This window comes from Condylura cristata, unplaced genomic scaffold (genome assembly GCF_000260355.1).
Source record: "Condylura cristata isolate star-nosed mole 26May11 unplaced genomic scaffold, ConCri1.0 scaffold00017, whole genome shotgun sequence".
Lineage (NCBI taxonomy): Eukaryota > Metazoa > Chordata > Mammalia > Eulipotyphla > Talpidae > Condylura > Condylura cristata.
The window spans coordinates 17,696,598-17,703,221 of record NW_004567118.1 but is presented as its reverse complement, the minus strand read 5'-3'; the positions used below and the strand labels follow the sequence as shown (position 1 = coordinate 17,703,221).

Sequence of the window (6,624 nt, the reverse complement as noted above, 5' to 3'; positions counted from 1 at the left end):
GCAGTGTGGGGTGGAGGAAAACAACTCAAAGACCACATTGTGGGAGAAAGAAAGAGGGGTCTGGGTTCTGGAAGTGCGGGGCCTCTCCCAGGGCCAGCCTCACTAATCTGGTATCAGGAAGGTGGGAAAGAGGGCAAGTCCGCTGGGAATGTGAGGAATGGTGCTGGGGCTGTGGACTGGGGAGGCCGTACCTGCAGGGGAAAGGAGCAGCATGGGCCGGTTTCTAGGGGCTATTTAAATCTTTTTTCTCATCCTACTTGGCAACTGGCTCTTGCTCTTGGTGGCTGTATGCCTCTGCTGCCCATTTTCCTAACTCTTACCTTAGGGTTTCTGTTTTTATCTTCCCTGTCTTAGTCACCCAAGTGTTACTACCCTGGTTTATTTAAAAGTTCTCCTGGGCTTTTTGACCTAGTCTCTGGAGTGTGTTTTAGTTAGCAGCTCTTGGAATGTACTGCCCTTACCTCAGAAGACTCTGTAACTCTGGAAGTCCCTGCCTGAAATGTCCCTAAATCTGCCTAGGAACTAACCCTCACTTGCCCTAGGATTGGGGAGATGATGAGAAGTTCATGTTCTGTGTACATGAAGGCCCCTAGCCAGACTTCTGAGCCAAGGAGGAATGCAGACCACACACCCCAGGGGCTCTTCTCCCTGGCCCCTCTGATGACCTCCTGCCTACCACCCCCATCTTCAAGTTAGTTTCTGTGTCCCCCACTCATCACTGGCCAGCTTAGGCGCTGGGGACACTCGGGGCTTTGGGGGGTCAAGGCACACAGGCAAGAGGCCCTTGCAGCGTCAAGACACAGAAGTCAACGGGGCGCAGGGACACTTGAGCTTCAGGGGGCGCACAGCTACAGAGGCAGGGGGCTGGGGGCGGGCCGGATCGCGGGGCGCGGCGGTTGGGAGGAAGTGCGGGTGCCTGCCCGGGCGCGTTAAGGAAGTGCCCAAAATGAGGAAGCGCCAAGCTCAGAGCCACTGAGGCAACTCCGGCGGCTGGAGGAACGGTAGGGACCGGCGGCCGGCAGTTCCAGGAGCTGCCAGCGCCGACGCGCCCAGGTTCCGGAGTCCCGCGCGCCCCCAGCCCCGCGCCGCGCCTCGCCGCGCCGCGCCCCGCCCTGCTTCACCTGGCTCAGGTAAGTGTGACCGTGCGCGCTCCAGCTCACCGCGGTGACGCGGAACCCCGAGGCGGGAAAGCGAGGAGAGAAGGAGCGGCGGGGTTCGCCCTTTTCTGGTTGCTCAGGCACACCGGTGCAGGTACACCGGGCGGGGCCTTTGAAATCCAGGTTAAATGTTGATAAAAATTATTCGAATAGAAACAGATAAGTTCTGTCAGCTTTTAGCCTACACCCAATGCCATCTCGGGGTCCAGCTCCCGTAAAGGAAGAGGGGCTGGGCCCGCGGCGGTCGCGCAGAGCGGGGACGCCCGGCCGCCAGGTTCCTTCAGCGCGCACAGAAACCGCGGGATCGAGCGGTTGGTGATCTCAGCCTGGAGGGGCTGGCCTCAGAAAATTCGGTCTTGGAAAGAAAACATTGTGCTTTGGCCCTTTACAGGAATTATCTGGAAAATTCCACCGTATTTATCGTAGAATGTTCATATGCTCTCAAAGGTTTATATGTACATCTCATTTTGTACATAAAGTGCAGTTGCACAAAAAGTGACTGTCGGAACCACTCATCGTAAAGTAACTTAACTAGACAGTGAGTTGGAGAGTGGGAAAGTTTTATGTAGTACATTGTCAGTTGATATGTATATATATATATATATATATATACATATATATATATATGTTTTAATGTCTTAAGGCATTCAATATAGTGTTTATATATTTAATATATATTAAATACATACATATATATGTATTATGTTGGGCAATAAGGCTATACCCATGCAAACTAGTAAACTATACAACTATATATTGTGTTTTTGTTGTTTTGAATGTTTAAGAGCTAGAAAGATAATCGCAGGAGTTACAATCTTTTTGAGATTGCAAACAGTGTTGGAGAAAAGTTTAATGGATTTGCCTGACTTGCTGGAGATACTACTGAGCCAAGTAGAACTGCTGACTGGAGCTTTCTTTTTCTTAAATCTTTGTAACATTTCAGCGTGGGGTTTAAAGAGATGTGGCACATCTGATTCTTCGTATTAAATAATAATAATAATACTGTAATGGCAGAATTCTTGCAAGAGTTGGAATTGATCCAAGGATTTCGTTTTTGTTTTGATGAGAACAAACGCACTGCTGTTATGCAGGCAGCCTTTTAATGGAAACATAATTAAATTCATTGATGAGTATCTCCCTCCCCCTAAAAAAGTCCAAATAGTGAATAGATGTATTTGTGTTTGAGCTAAATGGTGTAACCATTTGTAAATGATTTGGTGTTTTAAGGGAGAAATCTTGGCTATTGAAGTTATTTTCTCAAATCATTTTGTTCTAGCTACAACATACTTTGAATGTATTTGGAGAAATTTTTCAATAAAATAGAAATTGTGTTCTCTGTATTTGGAGTGCTTCTATATATGAAGGATTTTATAACCAGGCTTGATACTTGTATTTTTAATGTCTTAAGCTAGGATAAAATTGAGGTGTATACAGTTGGACTTTACCTTTCTTGAGGAGTGAAATTGAAAGAAAGATCATTTTGTTGCTACTTTTATATTTTAGAAATAACTCTTCTTAGCCTTCTTTACAAGCATATTTAATATTTTGAATACAATCATATTTAATATTCTGAATACAGGCCTGACTTTCTGTTTGTGTTTTGTTTTTTTTTTTAAAGATTTATTTATTTATTCATACAGAACTGGGGTACAGGCCAGAGATGTAGAGGGTGATAGGATTCACCAGAGACAGAGTGGGGAGCAGAACAGGCAGATCGACGAAGTACATTGCTGAGGGGAGCAGCAGGCCGGTCAGGAGAGGTCTGTCGCGCAGTGTGGTCACCTCCGGGGCAGGCGGGGATCGAAGTCAAGCGGAAGTGGCTTTAGCTTCTTAGTGCAGTGCTTTAACCCGCTGCGCCACCAAGGAGGGCCTGTTTTTTTTTTTTTTTTTTTTTTTAAAAAAAAAAAAACAAAAACAGAACATGTAGTAAATAGAATGTCCATAGTCATTATTCAAAGCCCTTGTATCAGGATATGTTTTTGAATTTTTTGAATTCAGGAGTTTTCAAAATTTAGAATTCCAATTTAGAATCTCAATTTCAGCACCGGGAAAGACATTTCCTTGGAACTTGGAAAGCTGTGCGTATATACTCACAGACACTGTGTGCTGCAAACCACCCCAGTACGATCTGGGCACATCCTGCACCAGCAATTACTATTTCTGCACTGACATGGGAATCGTCTCTCTTAAGTGGAATAAAGAAAGACTATAAATAGCTGTGTGTTACTTTAGGGCAGGTGTTGTCACTAAATGAAGTTCACTAAAACTTAGTTTAAAAAATCTTGTTTTTCAGAGCTCCTGAGAGACTAAGGGACTCTTTGCTTTTCAAAGCAAATTGCATTTCTATGCCCAATAATTCACACTTCTCAGTAATTAGTCAGTTCTCCTCTTTTCAGGAGTGTCTGAAATAGCAAGAGTTCACTGAATTTTCAGCAATGGTGGCTAAAACATAGAACCTCCTGGTGAGACTGGTATACTTCATCCCTGGTGAGATCCTTCCAGAAGGTCAAGTATCTGACAAACTTGTGGTGCTTCTGCTTACCGAGGAAGCTGCCCTTTCCACGGCCCTTTCCACGGCCCTTTCCACGGCACGGCCCATATTCCTGGAGAAACAGCACTTCCTCTCTGAGTGCAGCGCTCTGGCTCCTTGCTACCTGTGGGCATGCTCTGCAATCTTTGTCATCTCAGTCTTCTCCGTGATAAATTTTCTTCCACTTCGTCTCACTCATGTCTTCCTTCCCACCCTCCACTCCATTTGCAAATTTAACATCTTTCTTCCACTTGGTTTAACTGTAAATGAGTGAAGAAAAAAATAGGAATTTATACTTCTGGAGGAGAATCGTTTCTCATTGTCTCCCCATTGGACATTAAAGAAAATAATAATTGAAATCAAAAGACAGACTCTTAAAGATTGAAATTGCCTCAATTATGTCCTGTCTTACTTTTCTACCTCGGTTTGAACAAGTTGGTCCATTTTTTACTTGTTAAAAGAAAATTTTGTTTGCTTTGGTTCATTTTGTTTTCTTACTGAGGAACTGTGAGATATTTTAAAATCTAGATTGACTGGATTTTAAAGGAAAAGTTCATTTTGACATTATCTCAGCAGGGAGAGATATGTTCTTTTAGCTTCTGACTTTGCTTGATAAAATGTTAGCTTGTGCCATTCGAATTTTGTTTGTTTTTAAGAATGAACGATGTAAATTTTTGTCCAGCAAATCTCTAACGGTAGTTGAATTGGAATCCTAAGAATAGACACATTTAGCCACGATCAAAGTTACCAGTACAAAGACTATTTGGTTTGTATATGGTAGGTTTAACGAATCAAAAATGGCCCAGACACTAATGTTTATTTTTGAAGTCTGCTAATGACTCAGAATGAGAGCAAGAAGGGGAAGGTGAGCTAGAATACAGGAAATACCACCATTACCAAGGAGGCAGTATGGACATTGGGATGGACAGTACCTGATAGGTAGCACCTTCTACCTGGAACTGGGGGGGGGGCATTGCTCTAAGATCGGGGGGTGGAGGCTGGAGAGGGAGCTACCCTTTCACTGCTCCTGGGGCCCTGGAGGGGAGCAGACAGAGGAGATAGGTACTGGGTTTCCTGGTAGACTGAGCTGAGTGGGAAACCTTAACCCAAGTGAAGGCTGAGTAGGCATTTCCTCTGGGCTGGGAGGTGGGAGGGGGAGGGTGTACGTGGGGTCAGGGTGCAGGACTGCTGAGAGTACTGGGTGCAGTCATTGTGGAAGAGGGGACAGGCAAGAAGAGGAACTGCAACAGGAAAGCCCCAATTTAAATATTGCTTTATTTATTTATAGTCTGATGACTACAAAGTACATTTGAATGTCCAATAGATGACATAATTTTGACTTCACCTATTTGTCTTAATTGATTGACCTTCCTTTTTTCAGAGAATCTGACAAATTGGTCTCTATTTCTGTTGAGTTGTCATGGAGATGTTATGGTGTGAGCACAGTTAGTTTTTCTTGTCATTTAATTTTAATTTATGATAGCGCCTCCCTTCATCACCACTCTAAGAAATCAGCACTCAGGGTCGCAGGGAGACTCATTCTGTAATATGAGGTGAGGTGCTATTTGGTATTCCTTATAATTATGTTTGGAACTAAAGTAAGGTAGGTTATAGCTGCTTTCTTCCTCTACCCCATCTTACCTTCTCTGGGGTAAATGCTTCTTTTCTTTTCATGTTTCCTCCATTGACTTTGTATTTATTGTGATTTTCTCCCCAGTTCTCTTAACATGCAGCTAAAATTCCTCCTGATTCAGTTTCCAACCAAATAAAACATACCAGTCTGTCAGTCCCATGTCTCTGTCTTTCCAAAACTCTCTGTCTTCTTGCTTCAGCCTGACTGTTTCTCTTCAGTCTTGCTTCCTACACGTTAATAACTAGTGTTTTGGGGAACTGTTGACTAAAGACATTTTCAGTAAATTACTTATCAAACTCTTTGTTTTACATTTCGGAGCCTTAACCATCTCTGCCAACATTCATGTACATTTTCATTTTAGCAGCCAGCACCTACACTGTAAATCAGTGCTAATGTCCCTTTGGATTTGACCCCACATGCTTTAGTTCTGAGTGAAAGGAATATGCATTTTCCCAGGAATGGGGAGTCCCCAGGGTTTTCTCAGATGGCAGGCTTGGGGACCCTCAATCCTGAAGCTGTGCTGTGTGATTTTCAACGCCATAGCCGGGAGATGTTCCTCACTCCAGTGAGTGAGGAATGCTGGGTAGGTGAAGCTGAGTGCTGTGGGTCATCAGAGGGCTGGGCCGCCACGCGCCTGGGGAGCGTGAGAGTGGGTGTGCCCCCAGAGCTCTGTGGCCTGGGGTGTGTTGGCTCTGAGGTGTCTTGGGTCCCAGGCACCTAGTCCACTTTGGGCAGTGTAGGGCTATGCCTACCGCCCCATCACAGTGGAACCCAGGCTGTCCTTGGGTGGAGGCAATATGCCGTGGTTATCGTCACCTGCAATGTTGACAATTTGAGTCACTGAACTGACAGAAAGTCTCAGAGTCCCGGTCACTAACTGATGTTACCGACTGGTTGAGAGTAGGGGTCTGAGGGCCCACCCTATCAGACACACTGTGTCTGGATGTTACTCATTTAGTCTGGGTAGATGGATCCCAGGCAGTCTCTTCACCCAGAAGTGGGTCTGTGCCTGTAGGCTGAGAACGCCCTGTATTTAAAGTCTGTGTAACCGTGTCTCAGCCTCTCCTAGGCAGGAAGCTCTGGGATCTGCCCGAGGCTGATGTGGCTTTCCCAGAGAGAAGGCAGAGGTGTCAAAGCCTTTTATAAAGTTCCTTTCTCTAACCTCCAGAGTGAGAGAATGTTCTTTCATTTCCCTTTTGAGAAGTGCTAAATTGCCACAATTAGTGTATAAATTCAGATCCAAAGGTAAAGAATTTAGATGCAACAGAAATCCCTGGAAACTGAGGATCCCACCCACCTCACCC

General features: G+C 44.8%; 1 protein-coding gene across 1 annotated transcript in view; it reads left to right on the top strand.

Annotated features, from left to right (window-relative positions):
* The first annotated feature begins 1,093 nt into the window (after window positions 1-1,093).
* Window positions 1,094-6,624, top strand: part of SYK (spleen tyrosine kinase) — a 63,767-nt gene continuing 58,236 nt past the window's right edge. The window contains exon 1 of the mRNA XM_004684485.2: window positions 1,094-1,130. The gene's annotated coding sequence lies outside the window, so the exon portion shown is untranslated. The remainder of the gene's footprint in view (window positions 1,131-6,624) is intronic.